The 22,916-nt window shown below is 42.9% G+C and overlaps 5 non-coding genes across 5 annotated transcripts; 1 reads left to right on the plus strand and 4 right to left on the minus strand.

The window, feature by feature from the left end:
- The first annotated feature begins 15,537 nt into the window (after positions 1-15,537).
- Positions 15,538-15,651, plus strand: LOC140285946 (U5 spliceosomal RNA). The gene has a single exon (XR_011910877.1). It is a non-coding gene; the product is annotated as a U5 spliceosomal RNA (small nuclear RNA).
- Positions 15,652-18,895: 3,244 nt separating this feature from the next.
- On the minus strand, positions 18,896-19,079 carry LOC140285936 (U2 spliceosomal RNA). Its single transcript, XR_011910872.1, has one exon. It is a non-coding gene; the product is annotated as a U2 spliceosomal RNA (small nuclear RNA).
- Positions 19,080-19,387: 308 nt separating this feature from the next.
- Positions 19,388-19,501, minus strand: LOC140285943 (U5 spliceosomal RNA). Its single transcript, XR_011910875.1, has one exon. It is a non-coding gene; the product is annotated as a U5 spliceosomal RNA (small nuclear RNA).
- A 2,268-nt stretch (positions 19,502-21,769) lies between these two features.
- Positions 21,770-21,953, minus strand: LOC140285931 (U2 spliceosomal RNA). The gene has a single exon (XR_011910868.1). It is a non-coding gene; the product is annotated as a U2 spliceosomal RNA (small nuclear RNA).
- Positions 21,954-22,261: 308 nt separating this feature from the next.
- LOC140285954 (U5 spliceosomal RNA) lies at positions 22,262-22,375 on the minus strand. Its single transcript, XR_011910885.1, has one exon. It is a non-coding gene; the product is annotated as a U5 spliceosomal RNA (small nuclear RNA).
- Between the last annotated feature and the right edge of the window lie 541 nt (positions 22,376-22,916).

Raw genomic sequence — 22,916 nt, forward strand, 5'->3', positions numbered from 1 at the left:
CCGCATTTGATGGTGTATAGTCGGGCATTCTCACCCTTTCTCATCAGCTTTTTGCAAATTATGATCTGACATTCACACCTACTTCCAGTTGAACAGCTCTGCTCCCGCTTTTGATTATGTTTGGTTAGATATTCGAACCTTTTCTTAACTGCTTTTTACAAACTTTGGTCGGACGTTCACAATATCTTGCAGCCGAACACCTCCGCTTCCGCTTTTGATGGTGTATATTCGGGCATACGAACCTTTTCTTACCCGCTTTTTACAAACCAAGGTCGGACTTTCACACCTTCTCTTAGCTGAACAACTCCGCTCCCTCTTTTGATTGTGTACAGTCGGGTAATTTAACCTTTTCTTACCCGCTTTTTACCATCTATGGTCCGACATTCACACCGTCTTACAGCGGAACACCTCCGCTCCCTCTTTTGATGATGTATGGTTAGGCATTCGCACCTTTTCTTTCCCATTTTTCAGTAATTATGGGTAGACATTCACACCTTCTTGCAGCTGAACACCTCCTCTCCCGCTTATGATCATGTGCAGTTTGATATTGGAAAATTTTCTTTCATGTTTTCTAGCAATTATTGATGGACATTCAGACCATCTTGCAGCTGAACACCTCCGCTCCCACTTTTGATGGTGTATAGTCGGGCTTTCGAGCCTTTTCTTCCCCGGTTTTTACAAATTATGGTTGGACATTCAGACCTTCTTGCAGCCGAAAACCTCCACTCCCTCTTTTGATCATACATTGTCGGGCATTCGCACCTTTTCTTACCCGCTTTTTACAAACCATGGTCGGACTTTCACACCTTTTAGTAGCCGAACAACTCCGCTCCCGCTATTGATTGTGTACAGTCGGGTATTTTAACCTTTTCTTACCCGCTTTTTACCAACTATGGTTGGACATTCACACCTTCTTACAGCAGAACACCTCTGCTCCCTGTTTTGATTATGTATGGTTTGACATTCGCACCTTCTCTCACCCGCCTTTTACTATGGTCGGCCATTCACAGCTTCCTCTCCACCATACTTGTATGGTGGGATATTCACACCCACCTGCATCCGAAGACCTCCGCCCCCACTTTTGTTGATATTTAGTCGGTCATTCGCACCTTACCCGCTTTTGGCAAACTATGGCCTTCTTGCAGCCCAACACCTCTGATCTCGCTTTTGATGATGTAAGGTTGGGCATTCAGACCTTGCTTCACCTGCTTTTCACCAAATATAGTCGGACATTCACAACCACTTGCATCCGAAGACCTCTCCTCCCGCTTTTGTTAATATATTTGAACTTTAGTTGGACATTCAAACCTTCTTGCAGCTGAACCACCTCCGCTCCCTGTTTTGATCATATATGGTCTGGCAATACTACCTTTTCTTACCCGTTTGTGAGTAATTATGGCTGGACATTCACACCTACTTGCAGCCGAACACAACCTCTCTCGCTTTTGATGATGTATGGACCGGCATTCTTACCTTTTCTAACACATTTTTCAGCAATTATGGTCGGAGATTCACACCTACTCACAGCCGAACAACTCCGATCCCGCATTTGATGGTGTATAGTCGGGCATTCTCACCCTTTCTCATCAGCTTTTTGCAAATTATGATCTGACATTCACACCTACTTGCAGTTGAACAGCTCTGCTCCCGCTTTTGATTATGTATGGTTGGATATTCGAACCTTCTCTTTACTGCTTTTTACAAACTTTGGTTGGACGTTCACACCTTCTTGTAGCCGAACACATGCACTCCTGCTTTTGATGATGTATGGTTGGGCATTCGCACCTTTTTTTTAACCCATTTTTCAGGTATTATGGGTGGACATTCACACCTTCTTGCAGCTGAACACCTCCTCTCCCACTTATGATCATGTGTGGTTTGATTTTCGAAAATTTTCTTTCATGTTTTCTAGCAATTATTGATGGACATTTAGACCTTGCAGCTGAACACCACCTCTCCCGATTTTGATTATGTATGGACCGGCATTTTTACCTTTTCTAACACATTTTTCAGCAATTATGGTTGGAGATTCACACCTACTCACAGCCGAACAACTCCGCTACCGCATTTGATGGTGTATAGTCGGGCATTCTCACCCTTTCTCATCAGCTTTTTGCAAATTATGATCTGACATTCACACCTACTTGCAGTCGAACAGCTCTGCTCTCGCTTTTGATTATGTATGGTTGGATATTCGAACCTTTTCTTAACTGCTTTTTACAAACTTTGAGTGGACGTTCACACCTTCTTGTAGCCGAACACATGCACTCCTGCTTTTGATGATGTATGGTTGGGCATTCGCACCTTTTTTTTACCCATTTTTCAGGTATTATGGGTGGACATTCACACCTTCTTGCAGCTGAACACCTCCTCTCCTACTTATGATCATGTGTGGTTTGATTTTCGAAAATTTTCTTTCATGTTTTCTAGCAATTATTGATGGACATGTAGACCTTCTTGCAGCTGAACACCACCTCTCCCGATTTTGATTATGTATGGACCGGCATTTTTACCTTTTCTAACACATTTTTCAGCAATTATGGTTGGAGATTCACACCTACTCACAGCCGAACAACTCCGCTACCGCATTTGATGGTGTATAGTCGGGCATTCTCACCCTTTCTCATCAGCTTTTTGCAAATTATGATCTGACATTCACACCTACTTCCAGTCGAACAGCTCTGCTCCCGCTTTTGATTATGTTTGGTTAGATATTCGAACCTTTTCTTAACTGCTTTTTACAAACTTTGGTCGGACGTTCACAATATCTTGCAGCCGAACACCTCCGCTTCCGCTTTTGATGGTGTATATTCGGGGATACGAACCTTTTCTTACCCGCTTTTTACAAACCAAGGTCGGACTTTCACATCTTCTCTTAGCTGAACAACTCCGCTCCCGTTATTGATTGTGTACAGTCGGGTATTTTAACCTTTTCTTACCCGCTTTTTACCAACTATGGTCGGACATTCACACCTTCTTACAGCAGAACACCTCCGCTCCCTGTTTTGATTATGTATGGTTTGACATTCGCACCTTCTCTCACCCGCCTTTTACTATGGTCGGCCATTCACAGCTTCCTCTCCACCATACTTGTATGGTGGGATATTCACACCCACCTGCATCCGAAGACCTCCGCCCCCACTTTTGTTGATATTTAGTCGGTCATTCGCACCTTACCCGCTTTTGGCAAACTATGGCCTTCTTGCAGCCCAACACCTCTGATCTCGCTTTTGATGATGTAAGGTTGGGCATTCAGACCTTGCTTCACCTGCTTTTCACCAAATATAGTCGGACATTCACACCCACTTGCATCCGAAGACCTCCGCCCCAAATTTATTTGATATTTAGTCGGACATTCGCACCTTACCCGCTTTTGGCAAACTATGGCCTTCTTGCAGCCAAACACCTCTGATCTCGCTTTTGATGATGTAAGGTTGGGCATTCAGACCTTGCTTCACCTGCTTTTCACCAAATATAGTCGGACATTCACACCTTCTTGCAGCCGAACACTTCCGCTCCACCTTTTAGTGTTCTATCACACCTTTTTTTCACCGCATTTTATACATTATGGTTGGAAATTTTCAACCACTCTCATCCGAAGACCTCTCCTCCCGCTTTTGTTAATATATTTGAACTTTAGTCGGACATTCAAACCTTCTTGCAGCTGAACCACCTCCGCTCCCTGTTTTGATCATATATGGTCTGGCAATACTACCTTTTCTTACCCGTTTGTGAGTAATTATGGCTGGACATTCACACCTACTTGCAGCCGAACACAACCTCTCTCGCTTTTGATGATGTATGGACCGGCATTCTTACCTTTTCTAACACATTTTTCAGCAATTATGGTCGGAGATTCACACCTACTCAGAGCCGAACAACTCCGCTCCCGCATTTGATGGTGTATAGTCGGGCATTCTCACCCTTTCTCATCAGCGTTTTGCAAATTATGATCTGACATTCACACCTACTTGCAGTCGAACAGCTCTGCTCCCGCTTTTGATTATGTATGGTTGGATATTCGAACCTCTTCTTAACTGCTTTTTACAAACTTTGGTTGGACGTTCACACCTTCTTGTAGCCGAACACATGCACTCCTGCTTTTGATGATGTATGGTTGGGCATTCGCACCTTTTTTTTACCCATTTTTCAGGTATTATGGGTGGACATTCACACCTTCTTGCAGCTGAACACCTCCTCTCCCACTTATGATCATGTGTGGTTTGATTTTCGAAAATTTTCTTTCATGTTTTCTAGCAATTATTGATGGACATTTAGACATTCTTGCAGCTGAACACCACCTCTCCCGATTTTGATTATGTATGGACCGGCATTTTTACCTTTTCTAACACATTTTTCAGCAATTATGGTTGGAGATTCACACCTACTCACAGCCGAACAACTCCGCTACCGCATTTGATGGTGTATAGTCGGGCATTCTCACCCTTTCTCATCAGCTTTTTGCAAATTATGATCTGACATTCACACCTACCTCCAGTCGAACAGCTCTGCTCCCGCTTTTGATTATGTTTGGTTAGATATTCGAACCTTTTCTTAACTGCTTTTTACAAACTTTGGTCGGACGTTCACAATATCTTGCAGCCGAACAACTCCGCTTCCGCTTTTGATGGTGTATATTCGGGGATACGAACCTTTTCTTACCCGCTTTTTACAAACCAAGGTCGGACTTTCACATCTTCTCTTAGCTGAACAACTCCGCTCCCTCTTTTGATTGTGTACAGTCGGGTAATTTAACCTTTTCTTACCCGCTTTTTACCATCTATGGTCGGACATTCACACCGTCTTACAGCGGAACACCTCCGCTCCCTCTTTTGATGATGTATGGTTAGGCATTCGCACCTTTTCTTACCCATTTTTCAGTAATTATGGGTAGACATTCACACCTTCTTGCAGCTGAACACCTCCTCTCCCGCTCAGGATCATGTGCAGTTTGATATTCGAAAATTTTCTTTCATGTTTTCTAGCAATTATTGATGGACATTCAGACCTTCTTGCAGCTGAACACCTCCTCTCCCGCTCAGGATCATGTGCAGTTTGATATTCGAAAATTTTCTTTCATGTTTTCTAGCAATTATTGATGGACATTCAGACCGTCTTGAAGCTGAACACCACCTCTCCCGATTTTGATGATGTATGGACCGGCATTCTTACCTTTTCTAACACATTTTTCAGCAATTATGGTCGGACATTCACACCTACTCACAGACGAACACCTCCGCTCCCACATTTGATAGTGTATAGTCGGGCATTCTCACCCTTTCTCATCAGCTTTTTGCAAATTATGATCTGATATTCACACCTACTTGCAGTCGAACAGCTCTGCTCCCGCTTTTGATTATGTTTGGTTGGATATTCGAACATTTTCTTAATGCTTTTTACAAACTTTGGTCGGACGTTCACACCGTCTTGCAGCCGAACACCTCCGCTTCCGCTTTTGATGGTGTATAGTTGGGCATTCGCACCTTTTTTTTACCCATTTTTCAGGTATTATGGGTGGACATTCACACCTTCTTGCAGCTGAACACCTCCTCTCCCACTTATGATCATGTGTGGTTTGATTTTCGAAAAATTTCTTTCATGTTTTCTAGCAATTATTGATGGACATTTAGACCTTCTTGCAGCTGAACACCACCTCTCCCGATTTTGATGATGTATGGACCGGCATTTTTACCTTTTCTAACACATTTTTCAGCAATTATGGTTGGAGATTCACACCTACTCAGAGCCGAATAACTCCGCTACCGCATTTGATGGTGTATAGTCGGGCATTCTCACCCTTTCTCATCAGCTTTTTGCAAATTATGATCTGACATTCACACCTACTTCCAGTTGAACAGCTCTGCTCCCGCTTTTGATTATGTTTGGTTAGATATTCGAACCTTTTCTTAACTGCTTTTTACAAACTTTGGTCGGACGTTCACAATATCTTGCAGCCGAACACCTCCGCTTCCGCTTTTGATGATGTATATTCGGGCATACGAACCTTTTCTTACCCGCTTTTTACAAACCAAGGTCGGACTTTCACACCTTCTCTTAGCTGAACAACTCCGCTCCCTCTTTTGATTGTGTACAGTCGGGTAATTTAACCTTTTCTTACCCGCTTTTTACCATCTATGGTCCGACATTCACACCGTCTTACAGCGGAACACCTCCGCTCCCTCTTTTGATGATGTATGGTTAGGCATTCGCACCTTTTCTTACTCATTTTTCAGTAATTATGGGTAGACATTCACACCTTCTTGCAGCTGAACACCTCCTCTCCCGCTTATGATCATGTGCAGTTTGATATTGGAAAATTTTCTTTCATGTTTTCTAGCAATTATTGATGGACATTCAGACCGTCTTGCAGCTGAACACCTCCGCTCCCACTTTTGATGGTGTATAGTCGGGCTTTCGAGCCTTTTCTTCCCCGGTTTTTACAAATTATGGTTGGACATTCAGACCTTCTTGCAGCCGAAAACCTCCACTCCCTCTTTTGATCATACATTGTCGGGCATTCGCACCTTTTCTTACCCGCTTTTTACAAACCATGGTTGGACTTTCACACCTTTTAGTAGCCGAACAACTCCGCTCCCGTTATTGATTGTGTACAGTCGGGTATTTTAACCTTTTCTTACCCGCTTTTTACCAACTATGGTCGGACATTCACACCTTCTTACAGCAGAACACCTCCGCTCCCTGTTTTGTTGATATTTAGTCGGTCATTCGCACCTTACCCGCTTTTGGCAAACTATGGCCTTCTTGCAGCCCAACACCTCTGATCTCGCTTTTGATGATGTAAGGTTGGGCATTCAGACCTTGCTTCACCTGCTTTTCACAAAATATAGTCGGACATTCACAACCACTTGCATCCGAAGACCTCTCCTCCCGCTTTTGTTAATATATTTGAACTTTAGTCGGACATTCAAACCTTCTTGCAGCTGAACCACCTCCGCTCCCTGTTTTGATCATATATGGTCTGGCAATACTACCTTTTCTTACCCGTTTGTGAGTAATTATGGCTGGACATTCACACCTACTTGCAGCCGAACACAACCTCTCTCGCTTTTGATGATGTATGGACCGGCATTCTTACCTTTTCTAACACATTTTTCAGCAATCATGGTCGGAGATTCACACCTACTCACAGCCGAACAACTCCGATCCCGCATTTGATGGTGTATAGTCGGGCATTCTCACCCTTTCTCATCAGCTTTTTGCAAATTATGATCTGACATTCACACCTACTTGCAGTTGAACAGCTCTGCTCCCGCTTTTGATTATGTATGGTTGGATATTCGAACCTTCTCTTTACTGCTTTTTACAAACTTTGGTTGGACGTTCACACCTTCTTGTAGCCGAACACATGCACTCCTGCTTTTGATGATGTATGGTTGGGCATTCGCACCTTTTTTTTAACCCATTTTTCAGGTATTATGGGTGGACATTCACACCTTCTTGCAGCTGAACACCTCCTCTCCCACTTATGATCATGTGTGGTTTGATTTTCGAAAATTTTCTTTCATGTTTTCTAGCAATTATTGATGGACATTTAGACATTCTTGCAGCTGAACACCACCTCTCCCGATTTTGATTATGTATGGACCGGCATTTTTACCTTTTCTAACACATTTTTCAGCAATTATGGTTGGAGATTCACACCTACTCACAGCCGAACAACTCCGCTACCGCATTTGATGGTGTATAGTCGGGCATTCTCACCCTTTCTCATCAGCTTTTTGCAAATTATGATCTGACATTCACACCTACTTGCAGTCGAACAGCTCTGCTCTCGCTTTTGATTATGTATGGTTGGATATTCTAACCTTTTCTTAACTGCTTTTTACAAACTTTGAGTGGACGTTCACACCTTCTTGTAGCCGAACACATGCACTCCTGCTTTTGATGATGTATGGTTGGGCATTCGCACCTTTTTTTTACCCATTTTTCAGGTATTATGGGTGGACATTCACACCTTCTTGCAGCTGAACACCTCCTCTCCCACTTATGATCATGTGTGGTTTGATTTTCGAAAATTTTCTTTCATGTTTTCTAGCAATTATTGATGGACATTTAGACATTCTTGCAGCTGAACACCACCTCTCCCGATTTTGATTATGTATGGACCGGCATTTTTACCTTTTCTAACACATTTTTCAGCAATTATGGTTGGAGATTCACACCTACTCACAGCCGAACAACTCCGCTACCGCATTTGATGGTGTATAGTCGGGCATTCTCACCCTTTCTCATCAGCTTTTTGCAAATTATGATCTGACATTCACACCTACCTCCAGTCGAACAGCTCTGCTCCCGCTTTTGATTATGTTTGGTTAGATATTCGAACCTTTTCTTAACTGCTTTTTACAAACTTTGGTCGGACGTTCACAATATCTTGCAGCCGAACACCTCCGCTTCCGCTTTTGATGGTGTATATTCGGGGATACGAACCTTTTCTTACCCGCTTTTTACAAACCAAGGTCGGACTTTCACATCTTCTCTTAGCTGAACAACTCCGCTCCCTCTTTTGATTGTGTACAGTCGGGTAATTTAACCTTTTCTTACCCGCTTTTTACCATCTATGGTCGGACATTCACACCGTCTTACAGCGGAACACCTCCGCTCCCTCTTTTGATGATGTATGGTTAGGCATTCGCACCTTTTCTTACCCATTTTTCAGTAATTATGGGTAGACATTCACACCTTCTTGCAGCTGAACACCTCCTCTCCCGCTCAGGATCATGTGCAGTTTGATATTCGAAAATTTTCTTTCATGTTTTCTAGCAATTATTGATGGACATTCAGACCTTCTTGCAGCTGAACACCTCCTCTCCCGCTCAGGATCATGTGCAGTTTGATATTCGAAAATTTTCTTTCATGTTTTCTAGCAATTATTGATGGACATTCAGACCGTCTTGAAGCTGAACACCACCTCTCCCGATTTTGATGATGTATGGACCGGCATTCTTACCTTTTCTAACACATTTTTCAGCAATTATGGTCGGACATTCACACCTACTCACAGACGAACACCTCCGCTCCCACATTTGATAGTGTATAGTCGGGCATTCTCACCCTTTCTCATCAGCTTTTTGCAAATTATGATCTGATATTCACACCTACTTGCAGTCGAACAGCTCTGCTCCCGCTTTTGATTATGTTTGGTTGGATATTCGAACATTTTCTTAATGCTTTTTACAAACTTTGGTCGGACGTTCACACCGTCTTGCAGCCGAACACCTCCGCTTCCGCTTTTGATGGTGTATAGTTGGGCATTCGCACCTTTTTTTTACCCATTTTTCAGGTATTATGGGTGGACATTCACACCTTCTTGCAGCTGAACACCTCCTCTCCCACTTATGATCATGTGTGGTTTGATTTTCGAAAAATTTCTTTCATGTTTTCTAGCAATTATTGATGGACATTTAGACCTTCTTGCAGCTGAACACCACCTCTCCCGATTTTGATGATGTATGGACCGGCATTTTTACCTTTTCTAACACATTTTTCAGCAATTATGGTTGGAGATTCACACCTACTCAGAGCCGAATAACTCCGCTACCGCATTTGATGGTGTATAGTCGGGCATTCTCACCCTTTCTCATCAGCTTTTTGCAAATTATGATCTGACATTCACACCTACTTCCAGTTGAACAGCTCTGCTCCCGCTTTTGATTATGTTTGGTTAGATATTCGAACCTTTTCTTAACTGCTTTTTACAAACTTTGGTCGGACGTTCACAATATCTTGCAGCCGAACACCTCCGCTTCCGCTTTTGATGATGTATATTCGGGCATACGAACCTTTTCTTACCCGCTTTTTACAAACCAAGGTCGGACTTTCACACCTTCTCTTAGCTGAACAACTCCGCTCCCTCTTTTGATTGTGTACAGTCGGGTAATTTAACCTTTTCTTACCCGCTTTTTACCATCTATGGTCCGACATTCACACCGTCTTACAGCGGAACACCTCCGCTCCCTCTTTTGATGATGTATGGTTAGGCATTCGCACCTTTTCTTACCCATTTTTCAGTAATTATGGGTAGACATTCACACCTTCTTGCAGCTGAACACCTCCTCTCCCGCTTATGATCATGTGCAGTTTGATATTGGAAAATTTTCTTTCATGTTTTCTAGCAATTATTGATGGACATTCAGACCGTCTTGCAGCTGAACACCTCCGCTCCCACTTTTGATGGTGTATAGTCGGGCTTTTGAGCCTTTTCTTCCCCGGTTTTTACAAATTATGGTTGGACATTCAGACCTTCTTGCAGCCGAAAACCTCCACTCCCTCTTTTGATCATACATTGTCGGGCATTCGCACCTTTTCTTACCCGCTTTTTACAAACCATGGTCGGACTTTCACACCTTTTAGTAGCCGAACAACTCCGCTCCCGCTATTGATTGTGTACAGTCGGGTATTTTAACCTTTTCTTACCCGCTTTTTACCAACTATGGTTGGACATTCACACCTTCTTACAGCAGAACACCTCTGCTCCCTGTTTTGATTATGTATGGTTTGACATTCGCACCTTCTCTCACCCGCCTTTTACTATGGTCGGCCATTCACAGCTTCCTCTCCACCATACTTGTATGGTGGGATATTCACACCCACCTGCATCCGAAGACCTCCGCCCCCACTTTTGTTGATATTTAGTCGGTCATTCGCACCTTACCCGCTTTTGGCAAACTATGGCCTTCTTGCAGCCCAACACCTCTGATCTCGCTTTTGATGATGTAAGGTTGGGCATTCAGACCTTGCTTCACCTGCTTTTCACCAAATATAGTCGGACATTCACAACCACTTGCATCCGAAGACCTCTCCTCCCGCTTTTGTTAATATATTTGAACTTTAGTCGGACATTCAAACCTTCTTGCAGCTGAACCACCTCCGCTCCCTGTTTTGATCATATATGGTCTGGCAATACTACCTTTTCTTACCCGTTTGTGAGTAATTATGGCTGGACATTCACACCTACTTGCAGCCGAACACAACCTCTCTCGCTTTTGATGATGTATGGACCGGCATTCTTACCTTTTCTAACACATTTTTCAGCAATTATGGTCGGAGATTCACACCTACTCACAGCCGAACAACTCCGATCCCGCATTTGATGGTGTATAGTCGGGCATTCTCACCCTTTCTCATCAGCTTTTTGCAAATTATGATCTGACATTCACACCTACTTGCAGTTGAACAGCTCTGCTCCCGCTTTTGATTATGTATGGTTGGATATTCGAACCTTCTCTTTACTGCTTTTTACAAACTTTGGTTGGACGTTCACACCTTCTTGTAGCCGAACACATGCACTCCTGCTTTTGATGATGTATGGTTGGGCATTCGCACCTTTTTTTTAACCCATTTTTCAGGTATTATGGGTGGACATTCACACCTTCTTGCAGCTGAACACCTCCTCTCCCACTTATGATCATGTGTGGTTTGATTTTCGAAAATTTTCTTTCATGTTTTCTAGCAATTATTGATGGACATTTAGACCTTGCAGCTGAACACCACCTCTCCCGATTTTGATTATGTATGGACCGGCATTTTTACCTTTTCTAACACATTTTTCAGCAATTATGGTTGGAGATTCACACCTACTCACAGCCGAACAACTCCGCTACCGCATTTGATGGTGTATAGTCGGGCATTCTCACCCTTTCTCATCAGCTTTTTGCAAATTATGATCTGACATTCACACCTACTTGCAGTCGAACAGCTCTGCTCTCGCTTTTGATTATGTATGGTTGGATATTCGAACCTTTTCTTAACTGCTTTTTACAAACTTTGAGTGGACGTTCACACCTTCTTGTAGCCGAACACATGCACTCCTGCTTTTGATGATGTATGGTTGGGCATTCGCACCTTTTTTTTACCCATTTTTCAGGTATTATGGGTGGACATTCACACCTTCTTGCAGCTGAACACCTCCTCTCCCACTTATGATCATGTGTGGTTTGATTTTCGAAAATTTTCTTTCATGTTTTCTAGCAATTATTGATGGACATGTAGACCTTCTTGCAGCTGAACACCACCTCTCCCGATTTTGATTATGTATGGACCGGCATTTTTACCTTTTCTAACACATTTTTCAGCAATTATGGTTGGAGATTCACACCTACTCACAGCCGAACAACTCCGCTACCGCATTTGATGGTGTATAGTCGGGCATTCTCACCCTTTCTCATCAGCTTTTTGCAAATTATGATCTGACATTCACACCTACTTCCAGTCGAACAGCTCTGCTCCCGCTTTTGATTATGTTTGGTTAGATATTCGAACCTTTTCTTAACTGCTTTTTACAAACTTTGGTCGGACGTTCACAATATCTTGCAGCCGAACACCTCCGCTTCCGCTTTTGATGGTGTATATTCGGGGATACGAACCTTTTCTTACCCGCTTTTTACAAACCAAGGTCGGACTTTCACATCTTCTCTTAGCTGAACAACTCCGCTCCCTCTTTTGATTGTGTACAGTCGGGTAATTTAACCTTTTCTTACCCGCTTTTTACCATCTATGGTCGGACATTCACACCGTCTTACAGCGGAACACCTCCGCTCCCTCTTTTGATGATGTATGGTTAGGCATTCGCACCTTTTCTTACCCATTTTTCAGTAATTATGGGTAGACATTCACACCTTCTTGCAGCTGAACACCTCCTCTCCCGCTCAGGATCATGTGCAGTTTGATATTCGAAAATTTTCTTTCATGTTTTCTAGCAATTATTGATGGACATTCAGACCGTCTTGAAGCTGAACACCTCCGCTCCCACTTTTGATGGTGTATAGTCGGGCTTTCGAGCCTTTTCTTCCCCGGTTTTTACAAATTATGGTTGGACATTCAGACCTTCTTGCAGCCGAAAACCTCCACTCCCTCTTTTGATCATACATTGTCGGGCATTCGCACCTTTTCTTACCCGCTTTTTACAAACCATGGTTGGACTTTCACACCTTTTAGTAGCCGAACAACTCCGCTCCCGTTATTGATTGTGTACAGTCGGGTATTTTAACCTTTTCTTACCCGCTTTTTACCAACTATGGTTGGACATTCACACCTTCTTACAGCAGAACACCTCCGCTCCCTGTTTTGATTATGTATGGTTTGACATTCGCACCTTCTCTCACCCGCCTTTTACTATGGTCGGCCATTCACAGCTTCCTCTCCACCATACTTGTATGGTGGGATATTCACACCCACCTGCATCCGAAGACCTCCGCCCCCACTTTTGTTGATATTTAGTCGGTCATTCGCACCTTACCCGCTTTTGGCAAACTATGGCCTTCTTGCAGCCAAACACCTCTGATCTCGCTTTTGATGATGTAAGGTTGGGCATTCAGACCTTGCTTCACCTGCTTTTCACCAAATATAGTCGGACATTCACACCTTCTTGCAGCCGAACACTTCCGCTTTTAGTGTTCTATGAGGCATTCACATATTTTTTTTCACCGTATTTTATAGATTATGGTTGGAAATTCTCACCCACTCTCATCCGAAGACCTCTCCTCCCGCTTTTGTTAATATATAGTCGGGCATTCGAACCTTTTCTTACCCGCTTTTTACAAATTATGGTCGAACATTCACACCTACTTGCAGCTGAATACTTCCGCTCCACCTTTTAGGTATGTATGGTTGGCATTTGCACCTCTTTTTAATACTGATTGCTGAAGATTAAGTTGTTCTTTCTCAAACTAAAAATTTTTTTTAATTGTTGAAACTTGATTTGAAGTGGATAAATAAGGAGGACAAAAAGTTTTAAGTCAGGCTGATAGAAGGAATTAATTTTATAGCAAAATCTGTATTTCGTCATATGTCGAGAGATGCTTATTGCTGAAGAAGTTCTTTCTCATTCTACAAAGTACAACGTTGTTTATCGTTTAAACTTGATTAGACATGAATAAATATGAAGGACAAAGCAGTCTTAACTTGGTTTGAGTTAATGAATTTGTTTTATAGGAGAATCCGAATTCGTGCATAACCCATAAAATAGAGCTTATTTTCGGATTCCTGAAGAATGAGTCTGGTTCTTTCTCATAATACAAAGTTTGTTGTTTATTGTTGAAACTTCATCAGAAGTGAAGAAATAAATGAATGCCTATCAACAAATGTGGGATCTAAACTCTAGTGCTTCCTCTAAAATAATTTCCTTTCTCAATTTAGAAATGTGTGTGTGTAAGTCACAACACCCGTGACACCAAAACGGCTTTCTTTTCTCTACACTCTGCACTATGAGCACACACACCAAATCAGAAAGGCTTTTTTCTCTCTTTTCTACATTATGGACTGTGGGGACACAAAACCGCTCTCTCTCTTTTTTTTTTTTTATCGTGTGCCAGGGCGTTGTCTCACGTATTAGATTATGCTTAAGATATGAATGGGTTTATCAGTCACATCAGAATCCATACATACTGATCCTCCCGTAATAAAATGGTCGGATCTTATCAAACACACTTTGTTTCTTGTGAAAATCAAGTCAGCGAAACAGCGTATACACGTCAAGACACTGAATCAAGTTTGCCACAAGAACTCATAAGTTTGGCAGTATTGCTCTGCCGTCAGCAATCATACACCCATTTTATTTTCGTGAGACATGTGCAAGCACCTGTTCATCTACTGTTCTATCACTATGAATTAGTGATCTATTATCAATAAGGATACTTCTACAACTACTATCAAAGTATGTCCGGACTTCTTATGTTGTCAGTTGCTATATATGAATAAGTGGGTAGCTACTGACAAGCATTAAGCATGTCACACAGCCCAAACATATAACATTTCAGGACACACCACACAGTTAACAACCACAGTGAAGCGTGTCAAAGCCCAAACATGTAACATTCAACAGGACACTTACACAACACATTCAAATCAAACAGTCAGACAACATACAAGAACATATACCCCAGCCGGCATTGCTCCCTGCCTATTTTCGTACAGCACACTATGTGTGCGCACACCTTTATTCACAAACTCTTCAACTTATACTCTTTTACCGAAGCTGCTACAGCTCGATTGGCCGAATACCCTTTGATTCTATTTCGGTGAATTTGACATCTGCCTTACATATAACAGATTAGCGGTTTAGCAGTTTTAATTTAGTTTGAGTTGTTTTTTTTGTTTAAATCTTTCTAGACATGGTAAATATTAAGGACAAAGCAGTTTTCACATAGTTTGAGTGAAGGATTTCATTTTATAGATAAAATCCCAAGAGTCTGCTGAGAAAAGAGAGTGAATGGAAAGTAGGCTATGGGAGCGAGCCGAGTGTGGGCTAACCGGGAGAATTGCTTGAAAGAAACGCGACACCGAATGAGCGATCAGAACAAAGCCTCAATACGGGATTCTCGTGGTGTTTTTGTTGCTGCCTTGTCTTTTGCACAGAGTAAAAGACAAGGCAGCCATCGAATAGGGCCCGATTGTTCCTACTTGGTCAGCCGAGGAGCAAGGGGGGGGGGGCAAGCGTCTCAACCAAGCAAAGCTCACCATGGGGAAGGTGGCTATGCCAACTAGCCTGATGCCCTGCTCCCGCAGTGACGGATAATCGTACTCTGGTTTCTCTTCATAACGTACAAGTCTTTCGCCTTTTACTAAAGATTTCTGTGGAGAGCAGCACTAATGAGTTGTTTCTATTTTTGGCAGGCTTTACCTTTGCGGGTGAAGCCCTTTCTGTCTGTGCAAAAGAAATATTCTTACTGTGCAGAGTGACTTCTCTGAGTAGAATCGCCTTACTTGTTGCGACTGTGCCGATGTTCGAAGCTGGAGTGCAAAGTTGTTGCTTGAATGGTGCTTGCTGGAGCGTGCGGGAGTGCAAAGTTATACCATTTAAAAGGGCTGAAGAGTGCTCAGTGCAGCGGGTGGGCGACACTCTGGCCACCTTGAAAACCGAGGTTACATCCACTACCAGGGGCAGCCCAAGTACTGCCGCAAGTGTGGTGAGCATGGGCACCTGGTTGAGGCTTGTACCAAGGTGTTATGTGGGAAGAGCAGAGAAATTGGGCAAACTTTTGGAGAGTGTCCAAATGGCAGGAAATGTAATCTCTGTGGAGAATTAAATCACCTCTTCAGAGATTGCCCTAAATCTTTTGCCAACAAATTAAAGACGGTAAAGCCACAGTCAAGCCAACAAAGAGAAGGACCAAAGGTGGCAGTTGGTGAACAAAGTGAAGAGGTTGACCCAATAAATTCAAACTTCCCGCCAAAAGCTTGGATTGGAAGTGAGGAGCAAAAAGGGGAGGGGCCTGTAGAGGCCTCACCACTCAGTGTTGAAGTCTGTGAGAATTCACAGGCAGAGGGTGGAGCTACGCTAAATGAGGAGGAAGAGCAGACAGGTGAGTCTAGTGAAGATACTCACCTCCCCGAAGGTCAACAGCCGAAGAGGACGGCATCTGAGCCTCTGATTCCCCAGTGGTATCAGAGAAGAGGGGAAGGGTTAGGTCCCTTTCAGACAGTTCTTCAGTGGAAGAACCTACAGTCTTCCCCTCCGACTCACCAAATGAGGTCTCCTTTTTAACTTCAGCTCTGCAATCAACCCCCAGGGACTCAAAGTTAAATGCAACATTGCGTCAGAGGCCAACACCGAGAGTCCGAAAAGGAAATATAGATCACCCTACTCACTTTTCACCTAAAGAAATGAAGGAAGAGCTAGTTTCCCAAGAAATAACCTGTGTGTAATTTGTTTTGATAACTTAGAAAAACGAAAATGACATACCTACTTTCCTTTATGCTTTTAATGGTTCTCACCTTCTCAACACTAAATGTGAGAAGTGTGAAATCAAAGACAAGAGCCCAGAGTATTTTATCCTTCTTAGACTCCATAAAATCAGATGTGTTTTTAATACAAGAATGTGGACTACCTTTTTTAAAAAACCATAGACAATGGGAGGAAATGTGGCCCCATTTATCGATATGGAGTGGCTCAAATCAAAATAAAAATGATGGTGTGGCCATTCTAATTAAAAATCCGCATGTTCTGGTGAAAGGTAGCACAGTGGTGAGAGACGGACGGGCACTTTTAGCACACTTGAATTTTATGGGGCAAGACTTTAACCTCTTAAATATTTATGGTTTCAATGGAAAAAATGAAAGGTATGACCTTTTAGAAGATATACAGCTTTACATGCTAGGGCAAGTACCTTTAGTTGTAGGAGGGGATTTTAACTGTATCTTGAGCAGGAAAGATAGAAAAAGAGCAGGGGTAGATTTTAAAGTGGATAAGACTTCGATTTTACTTCAGGGCATATGCAGGGATTTTAAGCTTACTGACTGTTTTAAAACCATGCATCCCAGAGAGGAGGGCTTCACCTGGTTTAGTCATGATGGCACCAGAGCCTCTCGCATTGATTATTTCTTTACTAGAGATTGCCCACCCACTGATGTTAGATTAACCCCTGTTTTCTTTTCAGACCACCTTATGCTCTCCTGCACCCTTTCACCCCCTTCTGGTGTGACGGTAGGAAGTGGTCTGTGGAAACTCAACTGTTCCCTGTTGGAGGATGAAATCATAGTCAGTCAGTACAGGGAATGTTATAAAGAGTGGCAGACCCTTCAAGACCTCTACGAAACACATGCACAATGGTGGGAAATGGTGAAGGAAACGACCCAGACTTTTTTTAAACAGCAAGGTAAACGTAAAAAAAGGAAAGAGAATAGATGTATGATGGGACTACATAAACGCTTGCAGCGCTACTTTAAACTAAATCAGTGTGGCATAGACTTTAAAGAAGAAATCAAAGATGTCAAAAAGGAAATGTCAGTTTTAGCAGAAATAAAGAGTAAAGGAATTTTTGTAAGAAGCAGGGAGCAGGAAATTGAGGAAGGTGAAAAAGAAAGAAAGTTATAAATAAAAAGGAGTGTAATCAAAATCTAAAAAGAGAAGATGGGTTTTTAACAAAATCCACACAAGAGATGATTGAAACTGTACATACCTTTTATAGTAACATGTACAAAGAGAAACCAGTGCACATGGAAACATCGGCAGAAATCTTAAAATTCGTTGACAAAACCGTAAAAGAGAATGCACACTTGACACAGAATTTTACTGCTTTAGAGTTAAAAAAATGCCTAACAGGTTTTAAGAGAAGTCGAGCTCCGGGTTTAGACGGGCTTCCTGCAGAATTCTATCTGACCTATTGGGACCTTTTATCATCAGACATTTTAGATGTTTTTAAAGATTTTGAAAAACTCGACCGACTGCCTGACAGTTTTAGAGTGGGAATAGTGACTCTACTTTATAAAAAAAATGATAAGACTGACCTAAAGAATTGGAGGCCAATCACACTTTTAAACTTTGACTGTAAACTTTTTAGCAAGGTTTTAGCGACACGGATGTCCTCTGTTTTAGAGGAGGTAATTCACCCAGACCAAGCTTGTGCCATCTCAGGGAGACAACTCACCGACAGCCTCGTACTGATTCGAGACATCATTGATTACGCTAGAGACAGAAACACCCGGCTTGTCATCTTAAATTTAGACTTTGAAAAAGCATTTGATCGGGTCTCGCATCAATATCTCTTTCAGGTGTTGCAGCCATCGAAAAGGGCCCGATTGTTCCTACTTGGTGAGCTTTGCTTGGTTGAGACGCTTGCCCCCCCCCCCTGCTCCTCGGCTGACCAAGTAGAAACAATCTATTCGATGGCTGCCTTGTCTTTTACTCTGTGAAAAAGACAAGGCAGCCACAAACACCACGGGAACACCGTATTGAGGCTTTGTTCTGACCACTCATTTGGTGTCGCGTTTCTTTCAAGCAATTCTCCCGGTTAGCCCGCACTCGGCTCGCTCCCAGAGCCGTGTTAAAGTCCACTTCGCATTCACTCTCTTTTCTCAGCAGATTAAAAGAAAGTTTCATCTTGGGCTCCCTGAAACTTCCATCCTGCACCGCTGTTTGCTTTTTCACAAGAGCAGAGGAGAGCGCACCGTTCCCAGCGGCACTGCAGTACCGGGTCGAGGCTTGGAGTGAACGGAGCAAGCTTCTTTTTCAACTCCTATTCTTAAAAATCCATTTAATATGTTGTCCTCGTATAGAGGACATATTAAACTGATAAGAACAGATACTACACTTGATATTAGCCAAAAGGCCGAGAAGCGATAACTGTCCACTGTTTCAGGTCCGAGGGCCCTTGCTGGCACAATGCGCACTTGTAGGAGTGTTCTTTTTATGGCCATAGGTGGCCAGAGTGTCACGTTGCACCTCCGCCCACCCGCTGCACTGAGCACTCTTCAGCCCTTTTAAATGGTATAACTTTGCACTCCCGCATGCTCCAGCAAGCACCATTCAAGCAACAACTTTGCACTCCAGCTTCGAACATCGGCACAGTCGCAACAAGTAAGGCGACTCTACTCAGAGAAGTCACTCTGCAAAGTAGCAAGATTTCTTTTGCACAGACAGAAAGGGCTTCACCCGCAAAGGTAAAGCCTGCCAATAATAGAAACAACTCATTAGTGCTGCTCTCCACGGAAGTCTTTAGTAAAAGGCGAAAGACTTGTATGTTATGAAGAGAAACCAGAGTACGATTATCCGTCACTGCGGGAGCAGGGCATCAGGCTAGTTGCCATAGCCACCTTCCCCATGGTGAGCTTTGCTTGGTTGAGACGCTTGCTCCCCCCCTTGCTCCTCGGCTGACCAAGTAGGAACAATCGGGCCCTATTCGATGGCTGCCTTGTCTTTTACTCTGTGCAAAAGACAAGGCAGCAACAAAAACACCACGAGAATCCCGTATTGAGGCTTTGTTCTGACCGCTCATTCGGTGTCGCGTTTCTTTCAAGCAATTCTCCCGGTTAGCCCGCACTCGGCTCGCTCCCAGAGCCGTGTTAAAGTCTACTTCGCATTCACTCTCTTTTCTCAGCAGACTCTTGGGATTTTATCAATAAAATGAATAAATTCACTCAAACTATGTTAAAACTGCTTTGTCCTTCATATTTACCATGTCTTGAAAGATTTAAACAAAAAAACCAACGTTGTACTTTGCAGTAAAAGAAATAGCAAATCTAAAGTTTCAGGAATCCGAGAATAAGCTTACTTTCATGAGTTCTTCACGATTTCGGATTTTGCTATAAAATGAATTCCTTCACTCAAACTAAATTAAAACTGCTAAACCGCTAATCTGTTACATGTAAGGCAGATGTCAAATTCACCGAATTAGGATTATTCGGTATTCGGCCAATCGAGCTATAGCAGCTTTGGTAAAAGAGTATAAGTTGAAGAGTTTGTGAATAAAGGTGTGCGCACACATAGTGAGCTGTAGGAAAATAGGCAGGGAGCAATGCCGGCTGGCGTATATGTTCTTGTATGTTGTCTGACTGTTTGATTTGAATGTGTTGTGTAAGTGTCCTGTTGAATGTTACATGTTTGGGCTTTGACACGCTTCACTGTGGTTGTTAACTGTGTGGTGTGTCCTGAAATGTTATATGTTTGGGCTGTGTGACATGCTTAATGCTTGTCAGTAGCTACCCACTTATTCATATATAGCAACTGACAACGTAAGAAGTCCGGACATACTTTGATAGAGTAGTTGTAGAAGTATCCTTATTGATAATAGATAAACTAATTCATAGTGATAGAACAGTAGATGAACAGGTGCCTGCACATGTCTCACGAAAATAAAATGGGTGTATCATTGCTGATGGCAGAGCAATACTGCCAAACTTATGAGTTCTTGTGGCAAACTTGATTCAGTGTCTTGACGTGTATACGCTGTTTCGCTGACTTGATTGTCACAAGAAACAAAGTGTGTTTGATAAGATCCGACCATTTTATTACGGGAGGATCAGTATGTATGGATTCTGATGTGACTGATAAACCCATTCGTATCTTAAGCACAATCTAATACGTGAGACAACGCCCTGGCACACGATAAAAAAAAAAAGAGAGAGCGGTTTTGTGTCCCCACAGTCCATAATGTAGAAAAGAAAGAAAAAAGCCTTTCTGATTTGGTGTGTGTGCTCATAGTGCAGAGTGTAGAGAAAAGAAAGCCGTTTTGGTGTCACGGGTGTTGTGACTTACACACACACATTTCTAAATTGTGAAAGGAAATTATTTTAGAGGAAGCACTAGAGTTTAGATCCCACATTTGTTGATAGGCATTCATTTATTTCTTCACTTCTGATAAAAATGATAAGACTGACCTAAAGAATTGGAGGCCCATCACACTTTTAAACTTTGACTGTAAACTTTTTAGCAAGGTTTTAACGACACGGATGTCCTCTGTTTTAGAGGAGGTAATTCACCCAGACCAGGCTTGTGCCATCTCAGAGAGACAACTCACCGACAGCCTCGTACTGATTCGAGACATCATTGATTACGCTAGAGACAGAAACACCCGGCTTGTCATCTTAAATTTAGACTTTGAAAAAGCTTTTGATCGGGTCTCGCATCAATATCTCTTTCAGGTGTTGCAGCCATCGAATAGGGCCCGATTGTTCCTACTTGGTGAGATTTGCTTGGTTGAGACGCTTGCTCCCCCCCCTTGCTCCTCGGCTGACCAAGTAGGAACAATCGGGCCCTATTCGATGGCTGCCTTGTCTTTTACTCTGTGCAAAAGACAAGGCAGCCACAAACACCACGGGAACACCGTATTGAGGCTTTGTTCTGACCACTCATTCGGTGTCGCGTTTCTTTCAAGCAATTCTCCCGGTTAGCCCACACTCGGCTCGCTCCCAGAGCTGTGTTAAAGTCTACTTCGCATTCACTCTCTTTTCTCAGCAGATTAAAAGAAAGTTTCATCTTGGGCTCCCTGAAACTTCCATCCTGCACCGCTGTTTGCTTTTTCACAAGAGCAGAGAAGAGCGCACCGTTCCCAGCGGCACTGCAGTACCGGGTCGATGCTTGGAGTGAACGGAGCAAGCTTCTTTTTCAACTCCTATTCTTGAAAATCCATTTAATATGTAGTCCTCGTATAGAGGACATATTAAACTGATAAGAACAGATACTACACTTGATCTTAGCCAAAAGGCCGAGAAGCGATAACTGTCCACTGTTTCAGGTCCGAGGGCCCTTGCTGGCACAATGCGCACTTGTAGCAGTGTTCTTTTTATGGCCATAGGTGGCCAGAGTGTCACGTTGCACCTCCGCCCACCCGCTGCACTGAGCACTCTTCAGCCCTTTTAAATGGTATAACTTTGCACTCCCGCATGCTCCAGCAAGCACCATTCAAGCAACAACTTTGCACTCCAGCTTCGAACATCGGCACAATCGCAACAAGTAAGGCGACTCTACTCAGAGAAGTCACTCTGCACAGTAACAAGATTTCTTTTGCACAGACAGAAAGGGCTTCACCCACAAAGGTAAAGCCTGCCAAAAATAGAAACAACTCATTAGTGCTGCTCTCCATGAAAGTCTTTAGTAAAAGGCGAAAGACTTGTATGTTATGAAGAGAAACCAGAGTACGATTATCCGTCACTGCGGGAGCAGGGCATCAGGCTAGTTGCCATAGCCACCTTCCCCATGGTGAGCGTTGCTTGGTTGAAACGCTTGCCCCTGTGCAATCGACAAGGCAGCAACAAAAACACCACGGGAACACCGTATTGAGGCTTTGTTCTGACCGCTCATTCGGTGTCGCGTTTCTTTCAAGCAATTCTCCTGGTTAGCCCACACTCGGCTTGCTCCCAGAGCCGTGTTAAAGTCTACTTCGCATTCACTCTCTTTTCTCAGCAGACTCTTGGGATTTTATCTATAAAATGAATTCCTTCACTCAAACTATGTTAAAACTGCTTTGTCGTTCATATTTACCATGTCTAGAAAGATTTAAACAAAAAAAAAACAACGTTGTACTTGGCAGTAAAAGAAAGAGCAAATCTAAAGTTTCAGGAATCCGAGAATAAGCTTACTTTCATGAGTTCTTCACGATTTCGGATTTTGCTATAAAATGAATTCCTTCACTCAAACTAAATTAAAACTGCTAAACCGCTAATCTGTTACATGTAAGGCA

The sequence above is a fragment of the Leuresthes tenuis genome, unplaced genomic scaffold, assembly GCF_036924035.1.
Source record: "Leuresthes tenuis unplaced genomic scaffold, fLeuTen1.0.hap1 SCAF_65, whole genome shotgun sequence".
NCBI classification, from domain to species: Eukaryota; Metazoa; Chordata; class Actinopteri; order Atheriniformes; family Atherinopsidae; genus Leuresthes; species Leuresthes tenuis.